The sequence below is a fragment of the Sparus aurata genome, chromosome 6, assembly GCF_900880675.1.
Source record: "Sparus aurata chromosome 6, fSpaAur1.1, whole genome shotgun sequence".
NCBI classification, from domain to species: Eukaryota; Metazoa; Chordata; class Actinopteri; order Spariformes; family Sparidae; genus Sparus; species Sparus aurata.
The window spans coordinates 1,504,895-1,517,739 of record NC_044192.1 but is presented as its reverse complement, the minus strand read 5'-3'; the positions used below and the strand labels follow the sequence as shown (position 1 = coordinate 1,517,739).

The 12,845-nt window shown below is 44.6% G+C and overlaps 1 protein-coding gene across 3 annotated transcripts in view; it reads right to left on the bottom strand.

Moving 5' to 3' along the window:
* Window positions 1-12,845, bottom strand: part of pcbp4 (poly(rC) binding protein 4) — a 488,978-nt gene that overhangs the window by 89,081 nt on the left and 387,052 nt on the right. The gene's annotated exons all lie outside the window — the stretch shown is intronic.

Sequence of the window (12,845 nt, the reverse complement as noted above, 5' to 3'; positions counted from 1 at the left end):
TGGAAATCTGTCCCTCGCTGTGTGAGCTCACTGTTCCTGCTGTGTTACAGTGAACACACACACACACACACACACACACACACACACACACACACACACGTCTGCAACCAATTTTAAGTTCCTTCACTCTCAGATTGTTTCTTGCTCAGATTTCAGAAATCACTGACATCGACAAAAGTGGCGCTGCCTTCGTCCTCAGATTGTTTCTGCCGACGTCTCTTCAGGTGAACGGGCCTTCAGATGTGACTGACCTGTCAGAACCTACAACACATCAGTGCAGAGCTGTCTTCCTTATTGAATAACACAAATTGGTAATTTGATCAAATGTTTCACTCATGTTCAGTTTATGCAATTTCCAGGTGAGTAAAATTCCTGTTTTGTTGAGTCCAAGTATCTTTAATCTGTGATGTTAATCTGTGGGATGGTTTTGTCTCTGAGGACGGCTGAGACATTTGAGACAGTTTCAGACGATTTGGTGCGACTGCAAACAGACTTCTAACAGAATAAGTGAAAGAGTGAAGAGGAGGATATCACACTCCTGCACAGGGTTACAGCAGGGTGAGGTTATCATGTTTATCATGTTACAGCCAACCTCAGTCTGAGTCAGCACTGGATGTTTTTAAGGAGACCTGAAGACCTTTTTTTCCACGGGAAGTCTGATCATCTATCTGTGATGGCGGCGACTGAAACAGGTATTTCAAGCCAAACCATCATGTTTCTAACAGTAACCAGGTGATCCCATCAGGATGAATCGTAATAACTGTAATAACATTTTAATGAGTCCAATTAAATATCTGCAGAACCAATGAGATCATTCGCTGGGTATCCAATTCGATAATTTTATAGTTCTGATATGTTCGACGCAGGCACGCAGGTAATGCTCAGCAGTGGAGCTCAAACACCTGTATGTACGTGTCATGTTGTGTTTCTGTGAAAGAGAATTCATAAACTCAGTATCAATACTCAGCCAGAGATTATTAGAGAACCATCTGGTGGGCCAACGCTGGCCGGCAGCCCTGCTGTACAGTGTTAGTCTTGTTATTAGCGAAGAGCTAATATTGATCCCATGAAAACATCGAATCAATCTGGTGGAGCTCGACTTTTAGTTGTTAATCCTTTAATTTGAGCTCCTAAATGTGAAAGCTGTGTGTTGGATTCAGCAGAGCAGACAGCGAGATCGTCTTTCAACAACAACGATGATTCTATATCTCTCGAACGTGAAATATATTAAAGGGATATTCCGGTGTAAGTTTAATCCATGGTCTAAATCACTGTGAAACTGTGTTAGACTCCCTCTGGAGAGATCAAGTTAGCAGACCGCTAATTTACGGAGTTTTATCAACCTCAGAAACGACCGCACGACAACAATACACTGCAGTAAATGGATCCAAATATAAACCGCCACCAAAAAGCCACAAATAATGCTCAGAACAGCACCAAACTTCAGCAACAGTACAAATAGGGTCTCAGCACATAGTCCGGGGCATCTAACCTCCGCTAGCTTAGCTGGATTTCTATTGTGAAGCTAAAAACAGACTTCAACTCTCCTCCATCAGCTTCCTGTTGAGGGGAAGTCCCGACACGACGATTACCGAGTGCGGTTAGAAATGCTCAATTCCGTTCTTTTCCCTGTCCGCTCTCGATAATAACTGTTATAAACTGGCAGGTAAGACACATATGAACTTTGATTGCTTTTCCATGGAGTCATAATCATACATTTTCATCCATGAGCCGCGGAACTCTACTGCACTCGGTAATCGACTCGTCGGGACTTCCCGTCAACAGGAAGCTGCTGCAGAAGAGTGGTAAATTTAGTCAGCTTTTCAGTAGAAATCCAGCTAAGCTAGCGGAGGTTAGATGCCCCGGACTATGTGCTGAGACCCTATTTGTACTGTTGCTGAAGTTTGGTGCTGTTCTGAGCATTATTTGTGGCTTTTTGGTGGCGGTTTATATTTGGATCCATTTACTGCAGTGTATTGTTGTCGTGCAGTCGTTTCTGAGGTTGATAAAACTCCGTAAATTAGCGGTCTGCTAACTTGATCTCTCCAGAGGGAGTCTAACACAGTTTCATGGTGATTTAGACCATGGATTAAACTGACACCGGAATATCCCTTTAAAAGATAAAATGTTACCGAGCCAAAGATTCACGCTCGTCCGTCCCAGCCTGCATTAATATTGTGACTGACACACAAACTCAGTGTCACAGAATGACCTTCATCCAGACAAACATCTCAAAGAACTAGAAACTGAACTCAGCGCAGGAACATAAAGAGGAACTATCAAACGTGATGATGTCACTGGATGCATCTTAAACACTGAGGTCATAACAGCTGTGTGGGCTCCAGGAAACATCTGCTTCAGCTGCTTTATTGTATTTATATGATTACAGGCTCTCTGTCTGTTCTGCTTTATTGTTTTTCCAGAGCTGACGGATGTTTTTCAAAAATATGAAACATATGCTGCGACTGTAAGTCATCTGACAGCTTTGTACTGAGGTGGTGAAAGAAAAAACACAAACACAAACTGAGGCAGCAGTTAGCGGACGTGCTCTGACAGCTGAGTGGAGGCCCGGCTAAAAATATCTGCTTTTTTAAAGAAGGCAGATTTTCTCCAGTTAAAACGTTCAATCCTTTCACATCTCACTTTGTCTATTTGTGGCTTTAAAGCTCCTCCAGCCTCGATTCGTTCTCCTGCCTGCTATCAAATCTGTGAGTTGAGCTTCATTATTTTTGTAGAATTGCACAATTTTGTAAGTTGAGAACGAAATCAACTGAGGGGCAAATTACTGGGAACAGTATGGACTTGATGACAAGTACGCAAACGTTCACGCTCGTCGCCGTGCATCACCGTGCTTCGCCGGGACAGGTTTGAGCGTTTGTGAGCGACTTGTGTGTTTAAGCGGTTTGTAAATGTCTGCAGCTTTGTGCTCGTGTCACTGAAGCGGAGAGAGACGGAGTGGGAGGTAAGTGGAGGGTGGAATATGTATGAATTACTGAGACAGATCTGCATCAAGCCTGACTGGTCTGCAAGAAAATCCTGGGAGGAAGAAAAAAAAAAGGGAATTTTGAAAAGAGGTCAAGGAAAAAGTAGACGGAGACAAGAAAGATAAACACGAGAGAGAAAGAGAAGCAGCTTCTAAATGCTAACTCAGTGGAGAGAGAGCGTATGTGCTGACTCTCAGTCCCTCAATGCAAACAGCCTGCAGGAAACGGAAACTCGCTCTCTTTCTTTTATTTTGTCCTCTTTTAATCCCGCATTCAGGTTTTTGTCTGGTTAGCTAGCGGGAAACAAGCTGCCTCTTCACAGCACGGTGGATTTGTATTACACAAAGACGCGAGCGACAAAGAGCGTCAAGTTGAAACCACCTCTCTTTTCAGGGAAAACAGATCGGCTTCGACCTTGAGGGCTCGTTTCCACTGAGAGATGAGAAATCCATCGCGTAGACGTCAATACGTTTGTCCCAACTGAGCAAACAGATAGTGTCGTCTTGACAGAGCAAATATAGAACCGACCCCGGGCCTTTTCTCTGCTGCACGCCGGCGTCTCCACCTGTGTGCTCCCGTTTCTGCATTTTCATCATATTCAAACATCCAAACACACGGGCTGATGCACACAAACAAACATGGCAGCTGGGATTTAAATAAACACCCTCCCCTCCATCACATGTGCACAAACACACAGCCTTCACGAGGATCCATGACAGGAATCCAAATCTGAGCAACCTGCAGATCAAACAAACACACGCGCTGAGCCACATCCAGCTATATCTGCAGCTCCAATCTCATTTATGAGCCTTTCATAATCCTCGTTATTATAAGCAAAGCAATAATTGAAGCGGCCCGCCCCGGCTGGGCTGAGAGCCCTAATACCAGCCGGGATCAAGTGTTTGTGTGGAATACAGATCGCGATGACGGGAGTGAGAAACGAGAGGCACACAGAGAGGCTGAAATGACAAGAAAGACAGATGGAAGAAGGGGAGAGAGAGACGGAGGCAGGCGGCGGTCTGAAGTTTAATTTGAGAGACAAAGACGTGCAGCTGCTGTCTGTCAGAGTGACTGACAGCTGGATCAGAGACTGCACACACACACACACACACACACACACACACACACAGAGAGTGTGTTGACATGTTCTGTGCTCATGTTGGACACATCTGACTCTCTTTTCCACAGACAGACGACGAATATAACACCACAAACATGTAACACACGTAGCGGCGCGAAGTGGAAGAGAAAATGAAATGGAACGAGACTCAACAGACGGAGATTTACTGCGCGGGTAATTTATGGGCGCTGGAATCACTCAGGTCAGCCGCAGCAGAGGTTGCCAGCGCGTGGAGAGGCACTTGTTAAATGACTGCACTCAGGTTCTGATGCCGGGAGAGTTTTTAAAAGCATGAAGTGCCTTTAATGACATGCAGAAGGACTGGAAGCACTTGGCGTTTGGTCCTAAATGGCAGCAACAGATTACCATTAAACTGCTCAGATAAATGAAGTTGTTAATGATTCATGTGAGTTGACTGCAGCCGACTGCAAACTCTTCCAACCTGAATCCATCTGCAGCAACGATTCTGCAAAGGCTCGACCCAGATGGTGTAGCTGAACGGGTCAGTAGCTTTAGTTTGGTTCAATTCCTGCTTTCTGTGAAGGAGGATTAAACTTCCTTCTTATTATCAACTGTTCACTATAAACCTCACGTTCACTTCCTGTTTGACATCGGTTGGATTTTTCCAAGAAAAACAAATGAATGCACAAAATGTTGCACACCCACAACAGCAGGAGGTTTGTTTTCCCCGTCACTGCGCCCAGGTAAAGGTGGAACAACTGGAATAATGACTGCAACTGTGGAAACTGTACGCTGGATGTCTTTCACATCTCCGGTGTTGCGTCAGGCTGCTTACTATTCTCACTGTAATCTGCCTGTCTGTCCTTCACGTGTCTCAAGAACCATTAATTCAATCCACTTCTCACTTCGCTGGTTTATTGCTGAAGAGCCGAGGAAGCGTAGAGCCGAGCGCGACACTGATTGGATGAGAAATGTGAAAGATATAGAAGAAAACATTTAGTGGATCTTGACCTCTCCAACAGGGCGGCCATGCAGACAAATAACAACAACAACAACAACAAACAGCAGCCAATCAGGTGTCGATATCTGCGGGACAAACATTCATCTGAGTGACATTTAATAAACTTCCAATTAAAAGGGTGATCAGTGGCCAATCAGCTCACAGCAGAGGAACAAGGAGCTGCCAACGATAGAAGAACGAGCGCCGACAGGATAACAAAGACAGAGGCAGTAAAACCTGAAACAAGAGGAAGTTCATGTTTGAATCTTTAAACCACCGATCAAATTAAATGACTAATCGACAGGAAAACAATCGTTAGCTGCAGCCATCGACTGTGTTACACCCAGAACCGTGTGGAGAGAGGTTAAGTCCAACCCTCGATGCTGGTTCTGTCTCCAACACTGAGACGGACCTCCAGAGAGGAAAGCTTCAATAATCTGGTGGTGTAAAGTGTCAATAACGAGACAAACCTGCAGAAATTAATCATTTATAGTGACGTATCGTTTATTGTGAACTGGAATTTAAAAGCACGAGCAGAAAACAGGAAGCAGACGTGACGAGAATCTCATTATAAGAGAAGCGTTGAGGACAAATTAAGGTAAAATTCCATCGAGACGAAGCAAAACTAATCAGATGATGTTGTGGAAAAGCATCAAGGTGTTTACCAAAGTGTTTCCTTTGATATAATGTTCTAATTTTCTACATATTTGCAGAGTTGTTGGAGGAAAAAACGGTGATTAAACGTCTTCTTGTAACCATCTGCAACCACAACTGTTACTGCCGACATAAGTCAGTTTATGGACACGCGATGAGAAATAAAATGGTTGAATTAACACACACACACACACACACACACACACACAGCATGTTGAGACTGTAATCTTATTTACGTCAGCTTCACATTCATCTTCCCGTCGTATCATTTATCTTACGTCTGCTGTGGATTTATGCTAATAACTTCCAGCGGAGGATCCACTCGTTTGTTTCTTCTTTTCGTGACATAATATGGCAGATATGTCATTAGCAGAACTGATGAGTCATCCTCCGTCTCACTCGGCGCTGTGACTCATCAGTTGTAATCCCGCTCTGTATTTCTGGGGATTAGATCATATTTGAACGTTTCTCACTGAATATTTTTAGAGGAAACAGAAGAGCTCCGGCTCGTTTGTTTAACAGAAAAACGCGTTGATTTGTTCTTTAAATATTGTTTCTTCTCTCGGCTCAGAGCTCAGTGTAGGTAAGAGATGATGATGGGTTTTATTTCAGCGGCTGTTTGATTTAATTTGGAGCACCAGGATCATTTCACTGACACACTGTCGTCGCTCCAAGCGTCACTTACTGACAATAAAAAAGTTCAAACTGAAGTTATTTCTATATGAATGAAGGTTTGACTGGAGGAACGTGACGATGTCTCACTCTGTTGGAGTTGTTGGGATTCACAAACACTCGTGGTTGCACAGCGGTGTTACAGAGTGGAGCATCCCTCATAAACCGTCTTTGGCTGAAGACAGCTGCTGCAGTGAACCAGCAGAACAACACACACGCTTCATCGCGGTCGTTCATCAAATTACTCTCAGAAACGAGTCAAACATTTATAAGCGACAGCTGATTGAGCTTGACGATCGTCTAAAAACGAGAAGCTGTGAGCTGAATGTTTTCATACGGAGCTGAAACACGTTTAACTGCTCGAGCTTTGAGCTGAAAAGCTTCACTTCACTTCACAAAGTCTGAGTTAGGACTGGAATGAAACACGAGCATCTGTTATCTGTTGTTAGAAGATCCGAGGTTTTTAGAAACGATCTGAACAAATAATTTAACCGTCTCTTCAGTTAAAAACACAATAAAACAGCCACAAAAGATGGATGAACTCCATCTAAATGGTTCTGATGGTGGAATATAAAAGTCAGAACTTCTTCGGGCCGAAAGGAGGAACGTCCTCACACACGACTGATCATTAGTGATAGTCGTTAGAGATTTAGTGGACCAGAGTGATTTGAACCGGGTGGAGTCACTGTACTGTGATTGGCTCTGATGCTATCTGACATTAAACCTGTCCACACACACACAAACAGACACACACACCTGTTAAAATACTCCAATCACGTCTGTGCTGGTGCAGGAACACATTTCTCCATGACGACACACAGCAGGATAATTTGCTTCTCAAATCAGATCTGAAAGACGAACGTCTGCACAATTATGTGGGTCGAGACATCACGGCAGAGCAGAGTTTCCTCCACAGACGACTGAGAGGCATCGCAAGTTTATCTGTTAAAATTTACTGTGAGAATGTGGATTGAAAAATAAACACTAACCCTGAGCAGCAGACAGACACCTTGAACTGAACCATTTGTCTCTGTGTGTCCTTTAATACGTACGTTTCATTGAGACTGAACTACTTTTTTCACCTTGTGGGCTTTAATGTGTGGATTCATAAAATGCATCGTGTGCTCAGTCAGTCCTCGGGTCCAGAGCCATTAGGTTGTGATTCTAAGCTACAGAAGGAATGGCAGGCGTTCCTAAAATAGCTCGGGCCTTGTTAAATATTTCAGTAACTCACATGGTAGCATAAGGAGGAGGAGGAGCTGCAGAGGGAGGCAGAGAGGAAGAGAAATAAAACATCAAAATGAGACCCGAAAAGAAAAAAACACAGAAGTGCAGAATGATCAAGAGGAAGGAAACACACAGAGGAGTCGTTGTTTTTGTGTCGCGTCATGAAAGTTTCTTGATCTTTGCTCTCGTTTGGAACGACGCTGCGATAGATTTCAGTGATTCTGCTAAAGACACACTTTCCTCTGAAACTGCCTTCACAGAGGGAGAGAAGGAAAGAAAGAAAGAAGGAGGGATGAAGAGACGGAGACAGACGGAGGTTCAGGCGCTGACACGGAGACGGAAAGCAAGAAAATAACAGAGAGAAAGTCGGCTTTTAACAAAAAATATACAGTCGAGATGCCAAAAGCCACTGGTGCCATGAGCTGCACACACACACACACACACACACACAGACACACACACACACACACACACAGTCTAAATTACACGTGTACTGAGCTCGTTCAGTTCCCGACCACATTTCTCCGCCTCATCAAATCTAATGGAGGACTGCGTTTCTGCTGGTTTGGCGCTGGAAATGGATTTTATAGCTGGAAGTCGTTGGAGGCCTCGTGGTCAGAACCTAAAGAGACTTTGTACATTTAATAAAGACGTCTGGCACCATCGAGAACATACACAACTTATACTTTCGTTTCCTCTGAGTTCTTCGACACTGTTTGGCACCAAAGAGCTAAAAAAAACTAGATATCTTCAGATAAAAAGGTCTCCGCTGTTAGATTTAACAGCAGCACGTGATTTATCCTGACATGAATCCATTCTCTCTCTGATTCAAGTTTTAAACAGAGATGGAGGATCAATAACGTGCTCCACATGAGCGTAAGTGAACTGACTGCACAGAGAGCGCCGTCAGATTCTATTATCGAGTTGATTATCAAAGTAGCGTAAAGTTGACTTCAGCAGCAGACACTGATCCAGTCAGTGGTCAAAAATGTCCAACATATTTCATCTGTTATTAATAATTAACTGATAATCGATAGTTTAGCCAGCCGACTATTTATTTGAAGAAACACTGTAAAATTAAAATCTTTAATATTTGCACCACGACAGAATAAAACCTCTGAAATGACTTTAAAATAATAATCCACCGTTTTTATTCCACACGTTACCCACAATGCAAATGGACTACCAACTATATGGCTGACGTGCTAGCAGCTAGCGTAGCGTGCAGCAGAGACGAGGTTCTGGTCAGCTCACGTCTGTCTGACTCCACACCAACAAACTCAGTTTCAAACTTGTAGTCGTCATCCGACACTGAGTGACATCACCAGGGTGACATCACCAGGGTGACATCACCAGGGCCACCGGGGCGACGTGTCGACATCATCGATCGCGTAAAAGCCTGGATTTGCAAAATGCTGCAACGAAGCTTCACGAGGATGTCAAAGCACGTTTCAACCAAAGAACGAGCTGAAGCAAAAAAAAAAATCTTACTCACATACTTTGGCACTTGTTACATATTTAAAAAATGCATGTTAAGTAAATTCATTGTTCTATTAATCAAGTAATAAAAATAATCTATAAATATTGAACAATTAGTTGCTAATTTAATCTATAAACATTAACTGAAAGCAGCCGTAGATGCTGACAGCTGTTTGACATGTTTCAGTTTTTGGTCCTGCAGATCAGGAGATGTCGGGGGATTTTACATAAACTGAAAATATATATAGAATACATAAAAGAAGGGTTATAATGGACTTATCATTTAAAATAAAAAGGATTACAGATGGCAGGCACCATCTGCAGCTTTCTATCTGAAAACAGTCTGAGATGTTTCTCTGTCAACAGAATCCTTCAGCAGGTCAGTTTTAAGAACAAAAGCGCATGAAAACACTTGATTTAGGAATAAATATTATTCCAGTGACATGAACAATATGTTAAGTTTTTCATAACAGGAAGCCAAAAACTGCAAAGCGATGAAACCCGATGAAAAACTCCCAGGATGCTGAATTTAAAGAATATCGCTGATCTGCTTCCCAAAACTATTCTGATGACGCTGCTCGACGCAGGAAAACCAGCGTGCTTTGTAAAAAATTGCAGTTTTAGAGGAATAAAACGAAGGCACGAGTCACATTAAGCAGCAGGATGTCTGAGGGTGTGAGTGGGCAGTAAATCTGTAACAGGTCTGTGAATCTACAGCGAGGAAGAAAACACTTTACGTCCTCAGCTCCATATGTCTGTGTGCATCCACGCTGCTTTAGTCGTAAATGAGACGATTGTACTTCTGCTTCACACGAAGGATGTGTGATTGTATGTGTTGCAGGGAAGAAGTGTGTGTGTGTGTGTGTGTGTGTGTGAAGTTTACAAGGATGTGTTAAAACTAGGTCAGCATGAGCAATCTCCCAACACGAATACCGTCTCAGATCTAATAATAGAACTACAAGAGTTTATCAAGAATAATAGAAGCTGCGAGACACGGAGAGATGGTGTTGGATGGAGAGAAAGAAAGAAAGAAAGAAAGAAAGAAAGAGACGGAGGAGCAGAGAGAGTGACGGAGGGACAGAACGACGCAGGAGGGCGAGAAGACAAAGAAGTGGAGTGAAACGAATGACAGACGGGATGAGAGAGATTGTATCTTTAAAAACAGGAGCTGTTGGCTGCAGGCCGCCGTGCACGCCCAGTTTAATATGACATCACACACACACACACACAGTCACACACACACACACACACACAGTCACACACACACACACACAGACACACAGTCACACACACACACACACAGCTCGAGGCAGGTTAGTATTGATCTGTTCTTGGAAGTGCACGCTGCGGTCAGTCTGTCGGTCGGCTATTTATGACCGACTCTAATTCTCTCTCCCGTCCATCCATCAGCTGTCCATACATCCCTCCTCTCATCCCTCCTTCTCACTCATTCAGCCGGCCATGACCCCATTATTCTGTCCATCACACCACCAGTTCTTCCTGCTGCTGCACGTATAAAAGCACGGCTCCCTTTACGTGCCTTCAGTTCAACTGCGAGTGAAACTAAATTCAAGTTTTTATGCAAAATCTCAAGTAAGAATGTTTGTTGTTCTGTGGAAGAACATATCGCACCAATTATAGGAACTATTTTCTTTCCACAAAGCTCCACTGCAGCACTGATCAGAGGGAAAAGTCGACTCATGGATCAGATTCTTGTGTTCATAACGATGTAAACACCGAGCTGTAACATTAGCTCCGTTAGCATCTCGTCCACATGTAGATGCGGCTTCCTTCTGTGTGTCGATGTGGTTGGCGGGTCTCTGAAGAGTCCAATGACTTCACTGCAGCTCTGATTCACACCTCTGACTGGCTGCTTTACCATACCAACATACTGTCGCTAAGGCTCATGGGTATTGCAGTATTGAAAGCCATCGACCTCCTAACTAAAACTGGCGGTCAGAACAAAAACATGCAGATCGTAACATTTTTTTTTTTGCTGAGTAACACGAAGGAACACCGACGGGGGAAACACTTCTGAGCTGACCTCCACTGTCGGGTGGTTCTGTTCAGTTCTGCTGACTGGAGCTGGAGAGGAAATGGACTTTACTTCATGAATGTAACGTTACAGAGAGGACACAGAGAACCAGAACCAGAACCAGAGTCTCTGCTGAGTGCTGACTTCACCTCCAAACCTGCTGACGGTACAAACTGGAGAACATGTTGTTTATTTATAACTAACACACTAATGTCTCAAAGTGAACTGATGATGATTTATTGATGTTAAAATGCTGCACGTAGAACCACGAAGTCCATCTCAGCACCGAGCTTCTCCAAACAATGCTGGTTCCACCTTGTTTGTAAGAAGGGCTGACCCGGCTCCACCCATCCACCATCCATCCATCCATCCATCCATCCACCATCCATCCATCCACCCATCCACCCATCATCCATCATCCTCCATCCATCCATCCATCCATCCATCCACCATCCACCCATCATCCATCCATCCACCATCCATCCATCCATCCATCCATCCACCATCCATCCACCATCCACCATCCATCCATCCATCCATCCACCATCCATCCATCCATCCATCCACCATCCATCCATCCATCCATCCACCATCCACCCATCCCATCCATCCATCCATCCATCCACCCATCAACCCATCCATCCATCCATCCATCCACCATCCATCCATCCATCCATCCACCATCCATCCATCCATCCATCCATCCCCCATCCATCCATCCATCCATCCACCATCCACCCATCCACCATCCATCCATCCATCCATCCACCATCAACCCATCAACCCATCCACCCATCCACCATCCATCCATCCATCCATCCACCATCCATCCATCCATCCATCCACCCATCCACCATCCATCCATCAACCCATCCACCCATCCACCATCCATCCATCCATCCATCCACCCATCAACCCATCCACCCATCCACCCATCCACCATCCATCCATCCATCCATCCATCCACCATCCATCCATCCATCCATCCACCCATCCACCATCCATCCATCCATCCATCCATCCATCCATCCATCCACCCATCCACCATCCATCCATCCATCCATCCACCCATCCACCCATCCACCATCCATCCATCCATCCATCCATCCACCATCCATCCATCCATCCATCCACCATCCACCCATCCACCATCCATCCATCAACCCATCCACCCATCCACCATCCATCCATCCATCCATCCACCCATCCACCCATCCACCCATCCATCCACCATCCATCCACCATCCATCCATCAACCCTCTATATCATGACTTCACTCATCCATCCTCTCCTTCCTTTACGAGGAGTGATGCTTCGCTCTCATTAGCGAGGCATCCTCCTCCTCCCCCTCTTCTTCCTCTTCCTCCTTCTCTTCCTCCTCCCCCTCTTCCTCCTCCCCTCTCCCCCTCCTCCATCACCTCTTCAGGATCCAGGGAGTGCATTAGCAGATTAACCAGAGAGCGACAGATGAAGCACCTCCCGTCTGTGAGCCAACTCCCTCCAGCCACAGCTCCTTCCTCCTTCCTCCGTTCCTCTCATTTCTATCGCACCACCTTTCTCGTAATTTCTCTTTGAAGCATCAAGGATGTTTCTTTTTCTTCTTTTTACATATTTCCAGAAAGCTAACCGAGTCTTTTATCACCCTCTTCCATCTCTGACTCTCTCTCCGTCCCTCTGCCGCTCTGTTTATCTCTCTGCTTCCATCATTCTGCT